Genomic DNA, 19,582 nt, shown 5'->3' with positions numbered 1-19,582 from the left:
GACATAATCCGAAACACTTGTTGGCGCGTTTCGCATCTCCCCAGACCGCTACAGATAGGAATCTCACCCACCTCGGGACTACCACAGCGTGAGCTTCGTGATTACGTAATCGCACCCCACTTCCCAAATCCCCTCTGCTTCTCGTTCGCTCCCTTTCTCGTCAGATTTGTTCCACCTGCCTTGCTGTCGAGAGAATCATCTCCGTGCTATCTCCAGACTTGGCCTAACTCCTCGGCCGCCCATGGACTGATGGATGGATAGCTCACTCTTGTCTCAGCGCGTTTAATTTGTAGGAGCAATTGTCTTAGATTGAGAGAATCATCCTCTTTTCTATTCCAAGAAGAGGACGCCCTGGAAGATTCATCCTCTAAAATCCTCATTTCTTCACCCACCTCTCTGTTCTCCGTAATCGTTCATCACGGCCACTTTTTTGTTCACCTTCGCATCGCGTATGTTTCTCTCATCCGAGAGGCTTGCAACATCGTCTTTCACTTTTTGCCCTGAGATGAGATGAAGAAGATGAATCAGAAATGATTTTGTGTGACTATTTAGTACTAGCGACACGTGGAAACTGAAATAAGAGGATACCGCGAGCACATTCTTCGTGCAGTTATCACTAAAGCTTTTCTACATATCACTTGTATCGCCGCTCTTGTGCAATGGGTGATGACATGGAAGAGCCACGGGCTTTGGGGAGTCGCAAGAGAAATGTTGAGGGAGACTGCTATGAGGCCATTGACGATCAGTCCTCTCCGAAGTCATTGAAGATGAACTCGACACAGAGCCCGTGTACGAAGGCGACGACTGGATCCGAATTTTCCATCAGCAGGATTCTCTCTCGTCAGCACACCCGGGACGCGGGAATTCCAAAATGTCATGGGCAGACGACAGCAACTCGGCGAGGGGGTGGAAAGGGCGGGAAATCATCTTCCAGTACCACCTCGAGTCCCAGCTCAACAACGGATTCGGGGGAACTTTTTGACTCAGAGTATGAGAAGGAAACTAAGCAGCTCGATTTGGCCTCTTACAACGAGCTCATTTGGCGGCAGCAGAGGAAGCAGCAGCAGCAACAGTTATACCACCAGCAACAACTCGCTGCTGCTGCTGCTCCTGGATTCTACCCGCACGGCTACCCGAACTTCCCCCATCTCCATCCGTACTTCTCTCCCGTGAGTCCCCACCACCATCCCCAATACCCGGTGCAGCCTCATCCGCAATTCCCGCCAGCCTTCTGCCCCGCGGCGCCAGGACCTGGCCAGATACACCCTTACAACTGCTCGTGTTCTGATCAGCTGTGTGAAGAACCCTACTTTCTTCTCACTCCCGGTAAGAGAACAAAGCAAATGCTGAAATGATTTTTACCATCGAGATCAAATGATTCAAAGCCAAATAAAAGTATGCAACTGTGAACCTTACACTATCTTGCAATGATTTACAACTGCAGTTTGTGAGATTATGATACCAAACTAGGGTTTCATCATACCAAGATGTAAAACATCAAAACAGAATTATAAGATCATTAAATGGATTGTATAGTTTTGGTTGAGATGGTGCATCGGGTTTCCATCTTTTTGCGAGATACCTCTTAATGAAGTATGAAAGAGCATCCAATTCTGAGAGGAATTCATAGTTTACTTGATGAATATTGGTTTGAAATGGTTGAGGTATTCAGACACAAAAAGATCATGATAACAGATGGAACGCACATTTTGTTGAGACTACTTTGTTATACCTTGTTTTTCTTTTATATCTCAGCCATTTCAATACCTATTTTCATCATATAACCTTTGATTCGGTTTGAATACTTTTAGAATTGTATGCTCTTTAATATTAAGTGGTTTCTAATTATCTCACAAAAAATTGAAATCTGAATCTCCCATCTCAAAACTACACAATCCCAATGTACGTAATATATTGATATGCAACAGTAAAATGTAACTTTATTTTCTGTTACCAAATAAAGTGATGTGTACATAAATTATGGGTTTTCTTGTCGAAAAATGGAATAAAAATTGAATTGAATTGTATTGAAGTACAACTCCACAAGTATACACGCGCATGCTAGAGACGTCCACGTCTTCCCTGAGAAGTTGACAAGTTATTTTCAGTGAATAATAATGGTTGAACTACCATGTACTATATGTTCTGTTAAACAATAACATACTGACAAACGTAATAGTCAAGGCACGTCGCGTCGAACATGAATGTCTGTCGAAGTAGGGAGGGGGAGAACTCCCTCCTTTTTTTTTCATAGTTCTGAAAGGGATTGTTACTGTTAAGTGTCACTGTCCGTCATATTTGGGGCATCGTAACCTCCAAAAGAGAGAAAAAAAAACACAGAAGAAAATATGACTAGATAACTCAATAAGCAATTTATGAAGCAGTATAGAACCAATGAATAGGAGGAATCTCTCTTTAATTTATGGAAGAGTTAGGGATGTGGGATTTAAGGTTTCCGTGCAAGTCATTTATTTTGGTGGGAATATGGAGAGACGATACGCATCATCAGAGCATCTGATTTGAAAATGATGACATTGACCAATCCATCACCCTTTCTATTGAAAACCTTCGAAGAAATTTCAGGACTTTCGTTATTGATCGAATGGAATAAGCGTCTTCCTGTCTTGTTGTTAGTGAAGCAGCACTTTACACCATTAAAGTAATGATAGGAGTAAAAATTTAAAAAGAGTAAAAAATAAGAGTAAAAAAAAAAGTAAAAATGAGACAGTTATAGAATTCTTTAGTTTCTCGTAATTTCACAGTTGAGTTTATTCAAGATGAGTATACATATTTGATTTGATGTGAAGGGGATAAATTGTTATCCTTGTCTTGATTTTAAAAAGTCCTTTAATCATCCTAGAAAATATATATATATATATATAAAAATACGATGTTATGTTAGTAATACATTCATTATTTCGTTCCACTAATTGTAATGTGTTGGCAGTTATTTTTAAACCCGTTCCACACTTAATTCTTAAATACCCATAGACTTAACACACAGGTAACCAGGTTCCAAAGATGGCACTGGGATGAGACCATGCACCATTAAAGATTAACAAATTTTGAAAGGATTCACTGAGAGTTTTTATGATAAAATGTTCTACCACTGCTTCTGTAATTAGGGCATCCACTTCATCCATAGCACATTGTCAGGAGTATATATTGGGGTAAAAGTTTGCTTTGAGAAAATCATATAATCTCTTCTGCCTTCTCCGTCGTATGCGATGCTTGCAATCAATCATCTTTGATATTATTAAAGATATCGGGGGCCCGTTTCATAAAACTTGTCATCGGTGACAAGTTGTCATAGATGTGACAAGCTACTGAAATTCTTGCATCTGATTGGCTGAGAGCAAATTTGTCATAGAAATGTGGCAGTTGTCACTGATGACAAGTTTTATGAAACGGGCCCCGGGACTATGATCGTGAGCAAAGAAAAAAAATCTTAAACTGATATTTAGTATATGTATTATTTATTATATGTAGTCTTCATACTACTTTGAATGAAAAAAGAGGTATATGTCCTCTTTCGAACAAACTAGGCCCTCTCTCTTCCAACATCATGGTTGGACTCTTCAATCCATTCTCCTTTTTAAACACATCAGTGATTATTCTAAAAATATGAAGACTGTTTAATGCAGCAATGGGAAAATTAATCGTAAACAATTTTTAAGTTTCTGTTGTTGTTGTTGTTGTTGTTGTTGTTGTTGTTGTTGTTGTTGTTTTCTCCGCATGAGAAAGCAAACGAAAGAGTCACAAGGGTTCAGAAAAGTTCACCCCCACGAGAGAAGATGTCACGGATCAGGTTGAACACTGATGAGCGAAAAAGAGGTGCCCGATTTAGACCAGCTGATAGTTCCTTGACATTGGTCCAATTCCTTCGATTCTTTTAGGGAAGAGAAAAGTCGATACGATCATCTGTACTAATCCAATTATCTGTCATTGTCTTTCTGTTAAGGCTTCATGGGACGGCGAGCATAACGGTAACACTTTCATAACACACAAAGGGGGTTGGTATCAGGAGGGGTGCTTCCTTTAGTTCTTCTATTCTCTCATTTCTATGGACTACCAATAAGTCCAGAGTATCGTGATCTTTCCAAATATTTTGTTGAAGAAGAGTTCACCGATACTCATCGACCCACTCCTCTTGTTGTGGTCGTGGGCTAAATACCCATTTCCGTGTCATTGCTGGTTAGTGTTTCTTTTATGGTCCCTAGTTCAGGTTGATTGGATGATTGGGTTTTGCGCATTGTCTCGCATTCCCAGCAAAGGGCCCTAAAGCTGTTCCCAAAGAATTGTTAATTCCTCTAACGAGATAAGACGCTGCTCCGGTACTTCAGCCTTGGGTTTTGATTGATCGATGACGAGGTTTCTCCGGGGTTGGTGACACGGAGTCTGGTATCTGTAAAATGTAGGGTGATGGTTTGAGTACGTCATAATGCATATGACGATTCGAATGGGAATTGACCCTCAAAATAAGAAAAGAATTGACATTATTATTATTTTGTTGAACAGCAGTAAAGGAGTTATCAATGAAACAATGCATTGGATTTTTTTAAACTTTACTCGAACAAAGGACGGTGATGGGAAGAATAATGAGAACTTGTTGCTGTATTTTGATCGTAATGTGACGTCAATCTCTATACTCTTTCCATCCTTGCTGTATTTATATACATCTCATTGTGTTCATCCTTCCCTTATCGTCTGGCGTGAACGCATATTACCCTTGATGAATCTGATAGGGATGGTATAGTTTCGGTTGACATGGGTTTCAGGTTTTAATTCTTGCGATATTATTAGAAACGATATGTATGAAATATGAAGAGCATACAATTCTTACATATATGAAGAGTGGTTTTGATATGGCTGAGATATACATCCTAAAACAAAGAGGTCCTGATAAAAGGTAGCATTTCCCTCTTATACGAGGACCACTTTGCTTTACTTTCTTTTCGGATATTTCAGCTGTTTCAAAACAAAATTTCATCAAATTAATTTTGGATTCCTCTTTATACTCTGTCATATTTCATGTAAGTGGTTTCTATAATATCTCACAAAAAGATAAAACCTAAATCCCCATCTCAACCAAAATGTATATCATCCCTTTAAACAGAGTCCTAGCCAAAAAAAAGAAAGAAAGAAAGAAAAAGAAATCATACTTGAGTATTGGTATTATTCTTTCCCCTATCCCATTGACTAATGCTGAAAAATTTTAATTCTGAATAATGCGAAACCCTCTGTCACAGGTAAAGGGTTATGCAGACTAGCCTCCCATACTAGTGGCGGATCCAGAGGGGCGCAACCGGCGCACGTCCCCCTTTATTTTTCGTTAAAAACAAAAGAAATAAAAATAAAAAATGAAATGAAAGCCGGAAGTGGCACCAGAAATAATTAGTCACGCCCCCCCCCCCCCCTTTACAGAATTCCTGGATCCACCCCTGCATACAAATGTAAAAGTAAATACATTTGTACTATCTATATGGAATCGCGTTGATTTTATAAATACGAAATGAGGAGTTCCTTGTTCTGCGTTACCAAGCTGCATTTTGCTTCTTTCTCCTCACAGTTTGATAGGACTGTGTTTGTTTGTTATGTTTGTTGTGTTTTCATTTCTCTCACCGTAAACGTAATCATAATACTAACGTTGAAACTTTTATTTAATGGACTTTAAGTGCAAATTTATCTGTAGCTCCAACTCTCTTACACTTTTTTTTTCTCCTTCCTCTTATTGGCACAGCCGGTTACAGTATCCCGTCACCTTTCCCGTCAGACTTACGCTACTCGTCGCTACGCTACTGCCGTCGGCGGAAGGCCCGGACTGTGTTCACGGAGTACCAGCTGCAGGCTTGGAGGCTCGCTTCGTCAGCCAAAGTACCTCTCTACTCACGAGCGCATCGAACTTGCCAACCTTCTCTTCCTCACCGAATCACAAGTGAGTTAATTACGGGAAATTCCCTAATATTTGTTTGTTTGTCTGTTTATTTGATTTATTTTCTTCAGTTTGAAAGATAGATTGGAAGATGGGGCAGAATATGCGAGTCTATAGGGTCTTATAATAAAGTGAATCATTTGGCAGTATTCGTTCTTTGTCTTTATCTCATAGAAAGTAAAGTCATAGTTTTGAGATGGTGCTTCAGATTTTGATGTCATTGTTTTAGTGAGATAAATGAGAAGCTACTTATGAAATATAAAAAGGAATACATTATCAAGAGGAATTCAAAGCTTATGTGATGAAAATCGACTTTGAAATGGCTGAGATATCAACAAAAAGCAAAAACAAAGAGGATAAATTGTAATGAAAGTTGGGACCCACCTATTTTTAGGACCACTTTTGTTTTTGGATAAGAGAGAAGTCTTGAGCAGAAACCAAAAGTGAGGATTGTTTTGTCAGCAATAATTCCTATCCGTCTTCCCCTTTTATCCCCCTTTTTCATGCTTATCTACTAATCGGCATGGCGTAGCCTAATGACCATTCCTGCTGAAGGGGTGTTTCTTTACCCTCTAATCCTCTTGAAGAGCACCCCTACTTTCTCTCCACCTGCTTGAGATTATTCTCTCTCCCTATTCTACGTAATTATCGTTTCGTCGTAATAATGTCTACCTTTATTTCCTATCACGAAAATATTTTCAGTTTGCCAAAGGTTTCGGGAGATAGGTTGTACTGTACTTCAATAAGGGATCTCTGCAACGGGCAGGTTTAAAGAGACGATATAGTTTTGGTTGACATGGGGATTCAGATTTTACCTTTTTCGAGATAATTAAAAACTACTCATATGAAATATCGAAGAACATGTGTACATTCCTCAGAGGTTTTCAAATTGATTCGATAAAAATCGGTTTTGAAATGGCTGAGATATTCAAAAACAAAATGAAACTAATGGGTCTTAATAAAAGGTGGGTCTCACCACACCCTTTATTATGATGTATTAATTGTTTCTGAATACATGTATTTCAGCCATTTCAAAATCAATTTTCATCATACAATCTTTGAATACATTTACCTCTTAGAATGCATGCTCTTAAATATTCCATATAAGTGGTTTCTCATTATCTCGCAAAAAGTATCTGAATCTCCGTCTTATCTAAAACTATCTCATCCCTTTAAATTGCCATGGTTAGTCTTTCGCAAAGAGGCTTTTGTGTATTTCATGATAATGATGGTGTCATGATTATGTGCCAGCAAACAAGCCATGTGGTTTTAGGGTAACTACAGTTGTAGAGCAGGGAGGTGAGAAGAAACAGAAAGCATTTGCGCTAAAGATTTAAAATGCCGGGCACACTCGACCAAATAGTCAGTTGCTACTTTCAGTGGCGGATCCAGGCAGGGGCGCACAGGGCGCCACTTTATTACTTTTTAAAACAAAAGCAATAAAAAAAAATATGAGGTGGGGCGGGTGCCCCCCCCCTTTATTTTGAAAAGGCGCCCCTCTTTACGGAATTCCCGGATCCGCCCCTGACTTTGGTCAAGAAAAACCCGACATGACAAGATATATAATGCCTATAATCTACATTATTTGTATATGCATAAACTTCTTTTTAGAGTTTGACTGGCAGGCGAGCTCAGTGTTACGATTGGCTTTCTTATTCTGAACACATTGACATAACATGCTTGCTGTCATGGTAATGTGACATTGAGCATAAGAGCTTATTTGGGCACTAATCGATTGAACAATAGTTCCGAAAGTTTATGAATGAATATAAAATTGTGTTCATCGAAAACACCAACTGTGGGAATACTATCATGAATTGTAAAATTTTGATGTGAACCATATGGTTAATGTTTGACAATGATTTTGTAATTTGGTAATAATCGAAATGAATAAAATTGAACTGAATTGAATCATGCGATAACCTCTAAACGCATGGTATAGTTTTGGTAGAGATGGGAAGTTAGATTTTGGGAAGTTAGATGGGAAGTTAGATTTTGATCGTGTGCGAGATGATTTATCTGATGAAGATCGCTTGTAGAAATGATTCTAGACAAAACCTCCTTGATTGTTTAGTCTATTAAAATCCGAACCTAACTTTAATTCTTCCATCTCGTACACACGTCACAGATGTGGATAAAGCATCCATGGGTATCATTTGAATGAAAGCAAAAATCCAGCAGATCATTTCACATCATTCTAATCAAAGTTGATCACCTTTCTTTTCTTGATCGTCAGGTGAAAACGTGGTTCCAGAACCGGCGCATGAAGCAAAAGAAGTCCAGTCGGGGACCAAGGCTTCCCGGTCAGCGGGACGAAGACGATGACCTCGACGACATCGACATCGATGACGAGTATGGTGATATCGATGACGATGACGAGGAGGAGGAGGAGGAAGACGGGGACGCGAAGGCGACTGAAGAGGGATGCAGGAGCTGCCGACAAAGATTCAATCGACGAATAGAAAAAAAGATGTAAATCGAAATCACGAGAAATGATGGGGAAAGCAAGGTTTTACGAACAGTTTTGATAAGAAAGGTATATCTTGGCAATCCGGCTTGTCATCGCGTACTCACGATACAGAAAGTCATTTTTACTGAAGTTGATAAAACTGAACACGTCAGTTTTAGACTTCTCAAGGAAAAGTTGAGGGAGTTGAGTCATATTCAGTACATTGTACGATTAGGTCACCATAACCTTAGGGATATTGTACTATGTATTGCATTCCGGAAATATATTGTGTCGCACATTCCAATTTCGTTTAAACTTCACTTGTCTACATCATAAAGTGTTAATCCTTGCTCTCATGTCGTACCAGGTTTACAGTTTTGTTTATTTTGCACTATTCTAAGGTAGTTTTCAACTGTGTGACGTTCTCCTTTAATTGAAATGTTGATTTATTAGTCAAACTTAATCAGTCAAAGGAAAAGTACATATTACGCTTTTGGACATGATTTCAGAACCAGGCAAGTAGAACAGTCATGGTAATGCACACATGACGAAGCCTATATACATGTTGTACATGTACGTGTTTCGGAGTTAACCCTAAAAGGGCCGGGCTTTTTGGCTATGCTCAGACCGGGGGGGGGGGGGGGGGGGATGGATTCCGCCCCCCCCCCCGAGATGTCGGCCATGGGAGGTGCGATCGCGATGAAATTTTGCATGCATGAGACCCGCGTCATAATCTACAAGATTGTGTCATAAGATTTTTTGAAACAATCAATTTCTAATTTTAATCAATTAATTATGCAAATTAAGCTCAAGATGATATTTTAGCCTAATTAAAAGCATTGAGAGTCTAATTATTGATCTGTAAATCTGTTTTAGCATATTCAACAATTGTACATCACAAAAACTTTAAAAACTCATTTCAATTCTTATGTATTTTATTGTTTTCAGAATTTCTTATGTATTTCCTTGTTTTTCAACTTTTGTTTTTTCTTTGCTTTTTCTTGGAAATTGTCACTGACCACTTTTCTACCATAATTAGCACAAAATTAATCAATGAAAGTGATTAATGTAAAAATAATCAGGTTTTATGACTTTCGTGACAGAACGTTTTCCATAGGAAATGTACACAAAATCACAAAATTTTGCCCGTTTTGGGGCGACATTCCGTTACAAAAATGGGCGTGGCTTCGCAAAAGTATGCGCGGACATTGCAAATTTCGTCTCAAAAGTTGCGCGAGACTTGAACGAAGAAAGTCAAGAAGCCTCGCGACGAGGCCTTCTCGCGTTACAGAATTATAGCGCGAAACGTCGAGGGGGGGGGGGGTGGGGGCGGATTCCGCCCCCCCCCCCGGCCCTTTTAGGGTTAATGGTTGAATGATGTTGACTCTCGAATGTTTGTTACGCATTGTTTATTGTGTAAAACGGCCCTTTGTCATTTGGCTGTCAAGGTATAACGCCTGTCTGGTCCATTTTAAACTTCGCCATGCAGTGGTTCAGTTAAAAGCATGAACGGATTCTGCTTCATGCAGTGAAAGCATGAGTACAAATCGTATACATGATTATGATTCATGTAAAGTAAAGCTTTAAGTCAACTTCGCTGGTAAATGAGTACTATAGATAGTAGCTTCATCTCATGTCGACACATTATCCGCATAATATTGTTTTTTGTTTTTTGTTTCTTGTTTTTGTTGCTGCTGTTGCCATTTTAGAAAATGCTGCACCTTGAACTCTATTGACTGAAGTAAAACAGTCATATAAAGATGTTCACATGATCTACCTCATGCTGACTTCTGTACAGTGTAAATAGGCCTTACACGATGTATACTGTATAATACGCCAAAACTCCTTTGTGGTGTCTTGTTGGTCAACTTGCCACTGGAAAATGTCCCGTGTTTGGTGCTTGAGTATGAGCGAATAGTGTTAAAGAATCTACGTTTTGTTTTGAATGCTCTGTTTTTTGTTGCTATAGGCCTAGTACTTTATGTTTTGCCGTATCCCGTTCTGCCGTATGTTATGTCTTCTTTGTTTATATGTTGGCAACGACATATTTGTGTTTGTTTGTTTGATTGTTGTTTTTGATGCCCATGAATTCCCCGTCAAAGCGCCCCTATTAAAGAGACAAAGATAATAAGTGGCCTATCAGGCCGAGTATATTTCAGTACCCTTTCACCATCACAATGTGCAAGAATAGCCATTGTCATGTCCTTCCTTTGGTAGTTGCATTCACAGTCATTGTTGATTTATATACATCATCCAGAGAGACATTCATCCATCGTTTTCCATTATTATTTTTTTTTTTATGATGTATTATGTGTTACATGACATTTGCTCCTGCGATAATTATTGTTCCCATGAAATATCTACACGCAAAGTCAAACATAAATATCTATTCTCCCCACAAAAAATAATCCTAACCCCATATTCCTTACGCCAAGCTGAACCTAAAACCCTGTCACAGCCCTATAGCCCTAACCCCAAGTCCTTGGAAAAATAAGATTGGAACAATATTGTCATAGGAGCAAATGTCGCGTGCCCATATTATGTCCTGCATTGTATGTACTTCCACGTCCATTAGTTTCCAGCCGATCATCTTCTGGCATAATTCATGTCTTATATCATGACGTATATACGTGTACCACAGTTCTCTTTTGTTAGTAAGTCGTATTGCTATTTTCGGGAGTTTGTCTGAAGTTTTATTAAAGCGAAATATCATTGGATGTTTCCTTTCAACAACTTTGGTTGTTCGTGATCCTTACTGAATGTCAATGATGATACTGATGATAGATTAATGGAAATAATGATTTTTTTTTTTTTTTAAATTGGTTACTGTGGTCACGTGATGGTAATGATGGTCCATGTTGAATGGTGATAACAATTTGTCATGTTCACGGAATTCTGATGAAGATGATGGTTACAGCGACGATGATGATGATGATGATGATGATAATAATAATAATAAGATGATGATAAAGATGGAGGAGATGATGATGAAGGAGACGACGACGACGACGACGATGACGATGATGACGATGATGATGATGATGATGATAATGATGATGTAGTATACTTACACATACAGTCATGTGTTCAAAAGTAAACAAGGTTTTAATTACAGTGTACAAGGGCACGGATTTCGTAGGGATGATAAATAAGAAAAACCATTGACACTATATACTTCATTAACCACAGCAATTAAGCATTGCATTAAACAGTAATCGTATATCGGCATATTATTTGGACAAGATAAACACTGATAATTTGCAAAATAATATATGGAGTGAAGAGAGTGAGAATAGGGAAATAAAAGTGTGAAAGCTTTGTGACTGTTCTAAATTTTGGCGGGCATGTGCCTAGTCTAGTTCTCCCGCCAAGGGGCAATTCGCCGAAGCGCATCAATTGCTAATAGAGACACATTTTTATTTTTTTTTTTTTTTTGATTGAAATGCTCTCTAAACACTAAATGAATACAAGTTATGCACCTTCTAATGGATAGTGTGGCAATTATTGAAGCCGGTCCATGATTATATTTTATGAGGGATAAGTTTTAGTGGAAAGAAACTGAGACGAAACGGCGACAAATCCACGAAATACTTCACGGTATACTGCGCATGCTCACTGGCATGCGAACTTTGTTGTCAGGAGAGAAGTACAAAGCAGGACATTAACCCCTTGGGCGTGGTAGCTATGAAACGTTCGTATTGTGTGCTTTTGTTTTGTAGTGTGGCAGGGCCTTGTGCGTAAGTACCTTTTTGGGCGTATAGACACGCCTATGTAATGTGCAAAATTATTTGATAAACACGTCACCATGGCAACTATACCAGTCAATAGCCAATCAGCTGACATGTAATTTTCGTTGTAATGTGAGGGAATTCTGGTGCAGGGGTTAGCAGTTACACTTCTTGTGTAGTTGGTTGTTCTACGAAATTGTGCCCCGGAACTGCAGCCGGACAACCTGCGCATTCCAAGATACGCATTTTGGCGTGATAAGCAGAATCTTATCGACAGCGGAGCGGTCTAAAATCAATCTAATCCCCGGAGCTTAGGGGGAGGATCCAGTCACGGCCTGCTCGCGGATAATGTGGTAATCTATGTAATCGGGCGTAACATCCTTTTTCTTTTTTCTTTTTCGCGACGCTTTCCAGAGTATCGACGGATTCAATTTGTTTCCTCCACTTATTTTGTTTTCTGAATTCATAGCATCTTTTTATACTCTTCCCAAGGAATGCTACAGTATCAGGTATAAGGGCTTACATCTTGTTGAGATGTTCAAGAGTTTTGTTTTTGGACTATCGAGTAACTTTTCCTGTGTTCTTTGATAACGAATACTATTTTATCGGGCTATTTCTTTGTTCACCAAGTAGGCCTACTTTTCTATTCTTTCTCCTTCGTCTATTTCCATACTATCTATACAGGTAGGCCTATTTACTTGTCACTTGCCCATATTATTTTTATACCTTTTCCTTCTTTTTTTTTTTCGATTCCTTTCTCTCTGCTTAGACACATTTACCAGGTGTGTACTGTTGTGTTTAGCATCTGCTCAGCGTGTTTCATGTTCTCACCGCTACAGCCCATGTTTGTAAGTATAGCATTAATCATTTCACAGAGAGATTGTCAGGGACTTGATTAACCCTAAATCAACTTACACCATTGGCACATCCACAGGACATTGAACGGAGAAGTTCCTCCATGAAATGTATTCTTTGTGTTTTCTTTAGTATCTATTCAAATTATCCACCAATGTTCGCAAGGTGGACATTGCATCAGTATATACATAACTATTAAGTTTATTGATATTTTTGAATGTTTAGACCAATTATTTAAAACTAGTTCGACAAAGTTCATGTTTGATTGATACGAAAGGAGAACAAACCGAAACCGGCTGTCGAGTTCCTTTCAAACTCAGATTGTGAAGGGTTGGCTGAAGAAGAGCTTATTGGTCGTTATCGAATTAACTCGACTCGCTTAATTATAAGGGTCCAGACGAATTCCTTCTGGACCAGGAACTCCGAAGAAAGCCAAGGTTCGTTGCACTATTGCTCTGTCCTGCTCAGCACTTTATCCCCCCCCCCCCCCGCCCCCGGTCTCCCTCTCTAACTCTCCCTCTCTCTCATGCTCTCTTCCTCTCTTCCCTGCTCTCTCTTTCTCTCTTTTATAATGAGTAAACTGCCGTGAAAACGTCCCCCAGCCTCAATATATTGATGCCGAGGGGGGAATAAGTCCTACACTTTCATTTACGAGGTTCCATAAATGGAAAGGATTTAGACCTGTTACATTACACTTGAATGAGAAGTGACAAAAGAAATGTGGAATACAACAAACGCTCCACGGTTTCCTTTTATTTAGGTTTGTCTTTTTTTCGTCATATACATGTACATGTAAATGCATCAGTGTACAAAAATGGGTACCAGTATACGCGAATTATGTTCATATGTTTCAACTCTTGAAGAAAAAAAAAATAACAGCATTTTTACACTCTAAATTCCTTAGATTGATATAGATTGTAGTCAGGGACCAATCCAAACGTTGGATTGAAGTTTTCAATCTAATAAGAGTTAGAATTCAATCTTATTCGATTGAAACTTTCAATCCAATTTTGGATTGGTCCCTGACTACAATCTATTAGATTGACTTTCAATCGATCAATTTAGAGACTGTGAGTAGAACGACGTATTTATTTGTTTATCATGTAACACCTACTAGCACCTGTGCTATCTCTTGGTTCTTTTAGCAACCTCGTTGTGTACAATATTACCATCAATTGTATGTTTAATGAAGCTTTTTTGTAAATAGTTTTAATTTACTTCATCATTTATCCATCATTCGATATGTTTCTTAGATTGTTTAGGCAGTTATGTGTGTTATGTATTGATGTTGATGTTAACACAAAAGTGTAGCACTGTAAATTACCATTATGTTTTCAAACTTTCTTGTGCATATGTTGTTGTTATGAATAAACTCAAACGTAAGGGGGGGGGGGTTCAACCTATATTATGTTTCCATTTTTACAGTCACCGATCACCATTAATTCTTTCATTTAATTGACTCTCCATTGGGATAGTACAGTCATCTTCCGTCAGTACAATATGTGTAATCGATTTACGTAAATAGGCATGGATAATTTCAGTCAACCTATGTCAACCATTTTGAGTTTTTGTTTTGTTTTGTTTTGTTTTTATTTAGAATTTAGAATTTGGAAACTATAGACGTGGTGTCATTTTTTTTTTCAAAATACATAATACATGTATACAATAACGGGCGTGTGTACTCTACTCTCCCATGTTCACATTCTGACATACCTTTCAAAAAATTTAGAAACGTTACAAAATGTGATTTCGAAATTTCTAACTACTAACGTCTTGTACATGAAAAAGCAGACCTCGAAACAGCAAATTTGTGTGGAAAAGTTTTCAGCAGACAAAATGTCAATGTCTAATAATGCACTAAAATAAGTTCTTCAACCATTACATTTTGTTTCTTCATTAGGACATTAAGGAGATTAATATTGATTTTTAACAAAGTATTATGCCGAGTCCTCATCTCATCTTCACTCTTTCTGGTATAAAACAGCGTAACTTTTAGATTATAGTATCCCTTCATTTTATCAGTTTGTTTCTTTCGTTTTCCACCTGAGAAGATAGCTTGATAGCCAATATTCAGCTGTACTGCTGGTTTTCCATTGGGGTCCAGTTGGATGTGAGGCAGGGCCACTTCACTTGGTTATGTACCCTGCTCTCTGCAATGAATGAATGAAGCGGCATCCTATCATGTGCATGAGTTGTGACTCTCTCACACAGTACACGGGATCTCCATTTTATTTGCTATTCGAAGGACAGTATGTTTTGCCTCTTACTATTAATTATAGAGGGGATGGTATGATTATACACAACATTGCTTAGTTAGACTCGGGAATCGAACCGGGGTCCTTTGGATCTGGAAACAGACGCTCTACCAACTGAACCAATTCACGACAATTCCCCTTGCACTTATTAAAAAAAAAATATATAAATAAAGAACAGAGCGCTGGGAATATTCTTCTCGTTTAAGCTCTGTTCGCTTAAATACACTTAAAAACACTTAAAGTATATATCCACACCATAGTCTAATTATCTCCCCCCTAAAAAAACAAAAAAAAAATCAAAGAAAATACAATGACATAGATGTTTGTTCAAGTTGCACTCTAAAAAAAAAAGTTACGGAACCATAAAACTTCTCACGTTTCAGTGTATTAGTAGCAACCACATATCAAATTGGCGGAGGTGATGATGCCATTTTTATCAGTGTTTATCTCATAGATTTACTTCTGAATTGTGCTCAAGTCGTCACTAAATGTCGTCTGGTTTTTTTTTTCTCTCTCTTTCTTTCTGGACATTCTGTTGTGAGATAAACAACAACCGATAGCAACGATGACAGTTAAGGACATTTATACGTTGAATTTGAGAAATCATTGAACAACTAAGAACAATGTCTAAGTGTTGTTTTTTTTTTTAAGACTAACAAATGTCAGAATTTTGAACTAAATAAGCAACACCGGCTTTTGAAATCGCCTGGAATTTGAAATTGTTCACTGTCATACATTATTAACCTTTCTTTGGCAATTTTGATGAGAATTCTAATTCTATAAGATGTATAGGGCCAACTTGCTGTATTATTCAGTCGACTTTATCATGGTGTGAAAGTGAATCTTGCACAGAGATCTCAATTGCTTTTCTGAGAAAGTAATAACAATACTATTTCGTGTGTGTTTTGTGACATGAATATCTCTTACAAAAGACCAAAACATTGAATGTCTTTCTCGTGGTGTTCATTCCTTTTCGTGAAGGATTACCCAGACGAGCCTGAAAGAGGAAACCCACGCGACGAAGATGGTGTCAAAAGTGATCGATAGGCGAGTGGATTGTCGAATCGAAAGAGTCTTCTCCTCTGAAACATATCGCCTCTCGATTGTACAAGCCGGTCGATACCTCAGCAGGCTACGATCGATCAATCGCATCAATTACTGCACGTTAAGCACTGCCATTGCTACGCCAGACAGAGCATAATCTCTAATCGCCTCTAGAGGGCTCATCTCATTTTCCCCGTGACAACCCCCTTTGGTTCTTTCTTTCCTTTCCTTTGTGAGTGCTGCTCGTTATTCTGACTTCATTCCACACAGTGTATACAAGGGTGGGACATCATCGATTGATTCCATTCAAATACATTTTATTTGCTACTAATTTCATGCCACGTCCAGACAACATAATAAGTTAGTCTTGTTCCCATACGGAGATGTTACAGTTTGTGTCAACTGACTACAACAATACCAGTGTACATCTATGCATCTGAACTCTTAATTAAAGTCTGGTACTGCAACTTTTATCATTAGTCTTGTGTAATACATGTAACCTTATCATCATAATAATTACTAGTCGTCATCACCATCCCTTAAAAACCGAGGGGCGTGATGTTGGACAGGTGGTGATGGGGGCCGGGGGGGGGGGGGGTCCAGCTCAGCATCTTATTCTTTTGTTTTAAGAAGGCAGGCAGAACTGGTATGCCCTATGTCTTGCTTTTCTAATTTCAACCTTATTTCTTCAGAGGGTTTATATTTCTCCTTCGATTCTTGCGGTTTCAATACTATAGTTGCCTCTCAGCTACAGCCGTGATTATTTTGAAAACTCTCTAATGTCTCTGTCACGTCGTCTTAATGAAGCTGCCTTGATAGCCGTCAGAGAACTCAGCACATGATGTACTGACAACGATAATATAAATCTAATTTTAATTAAAAATATTCAGTCAATATTTTACAGTGTCATTTTTAAACTGTTTGCACAACGACAAAAATCTAACACACTTTGCTCTAATATTGAATATACCAGCCTTCATAATTATTATCATGTCCATTTGTGTTTAAATCTATCGAAAATGGATTTACCTCATTAAAACAGCGAATCTGTGTCGGAGGATGATTTTAGAGTGACCTGTGTTATATTTGCAGTAATTCATGTACATCTAATAGAATAGCACAACAGTCAGTTGGGTCTGTGGGGAGCAGTAGTTGCAGAAATTAAAAAGGCAGTCCGTCTATAGGTGGCGCTATAAACATTGGCTCTTGGAGCTGCGTCCACTGATCGAAAGAGTGGTTCCTGCGTATCGATGCAGCTTTTGTGTGGCCGTCGAATTCACACAGGGATATTCCACTGAACAACATTAGTTTGTTAGATCGATTTCATAAACTGCAGCTTGTGAACACGACGGATACTGTCCGTTGATCTCCCCCCCCCCCCCTCATATAAGAGAGTTATCAACTGGCAGTTTAATGCAGCTCTAGTTACTAGATCTCTGAGAGAGTAATCACATTTTGTTTTATGGTTTTAAGATCTTTTTTTTTCCAACTTTATTTTCCCAATTCACATGCTGCTTCATATACCAAATACATGCAAAATAATGAATAGTACATTATGGACAAAACATATAACATAGAAAACTATGGTATAAGAGCTTGCCATTTGCTCACATGAAAATCTAGACTTTTTTTCATAGCTATGATGCGTTCTGTATTTTCCAGATGCTTCATAGAAAACAGAAAGGGATTTAGAGTAGGAATGATATTTTTGATTTTACAAGAAAATATAAAATATTTTGCATAATAGATAATTGTATTCACGAAATGTCCCCTTTCAAAATGCAAAGTTCCAAAACAGATTTCTTCATCTGTGAACATAACATTGCGGACATTTTTAGCTTTGAGCCAAAAAAAATACTTCATACCAGAAGGATGACACATGGGTACATTTCAGAAATAAATGTATTAATGTTTGTGGATGAGAGTCACAAAAATTACTAATTGCAGAATCACTGATACCTATTTTACATAGATAATATTGAGTAGCGATTTTTCTATGTACGAACTTAAATTGAAAATTACGAATTCTGTTCTCTATCGATGATCTATAGATCAAAGAAAATCGAGACTTCCATAACAAAGAATCTTGTAAGGTTTTTAAGATTTTGGTATCATTCACCATAATCATCTGAATCACCTAAAACATGGAAAATGTCTTAAATGATAATAATAGTCATTAACAAAAACAAAGCAAAACAATATTTTCATTTGCGCGTAAGACGCAGATCGTAATTTCAAGGGGGTGGAAAGCGCTGCAACATTTAAGTCTTCAATTATTGTTGTTACTGAAATAATGTACATGCGCACATTATTCCCCCAGCCTCCTGTAGGAAATTATTAGAACACTGTAGGGTGCCTACTAAGATTACGATCTCCTGGAAAGATGAAATATTGCGATTTTGTTAGCTCGCTGCATGCATTCGCTGAATCAACGTAGACGTTTCATGAGACATTTCCACTTTAATCAGCAACAAACATTAATTTTCATGTTGGCATTATTAGCAAAAGCAATCAATGAAAAAAAAAATATCAGCATAATGGTTCGTAGTACAGTGTAAATTGAAGACAACTCGGCACTTACGAAAAAAAAAACAAAAACAAAAATAGAAACAGAAAGAAAAAAACGACAACCAGAGACACATACCTGCGTATGTCAATTTTGTTTTAGTAATTGGTGACTGCGAAAACAGGATGTGATCTATTAAACTTTAACATGATATGTTTATGTTATTCAAATGTCACGCGACATCCGTAGATCGAATTTAGTTGGAAAAAAATGACAAAAAAAAAAAATTGCTAAAAGCAAGACCACCGTCTTTGACACCACGTGGAGGGCAAACGTGTTTGCGCATTCGGAGCTCGAAACGTGTTTGCGGTTGAACGTGCCGTCACGGTAACGTACGCACGCGTGCCGCCTCAGTAATTGATTACAGAACAATACAGAACTAATTGATAGAGTTCAATGGCTCTGGAAACTTTCGAGGAAAACGGATGCTAAAATAAGTAACAGGTGCATGCTTGGTGGGAAGGGGAAGTTGCAACGGTTTGGTTTCCGAGTAAAGTAGATTCAAGCCAACTGGTTAAATTTCTTTCCATATTTTGTACGCACGCAGATTTTTGATTGCGGAAAAGTTACAAGAATCGTAAAGAGTCTGTTAACCCTCTGCTTGCCATATAAATTCCCTGTCCATTGGTTTGTGTGTGAAATTTGTGCGCATTTGATTCATTGAAACAGAAAGGGTTTAACAGTGTTCAAGTCTAGAGAACCCAAGGAAAGGCCGGTACTTTCCTATAGTATGCACTTTTTGGTGGTTTATTA

This window comes from Diadema setosum, chromosome 6 (assembly GCF_964275005.1).
Source record: "Diadema setosum chromosome 6, eeDiaSeto1, whole genome shotgun sequence".
Lineage (NCBI taxonomy): Eukaryota > Metazoa > Echinodermata > Echinoidea > Diadematoida > Diadematidae > Diadema > Diadema setosum.
Note: the sequence above shows the minus strand (reverse complement) of the source record.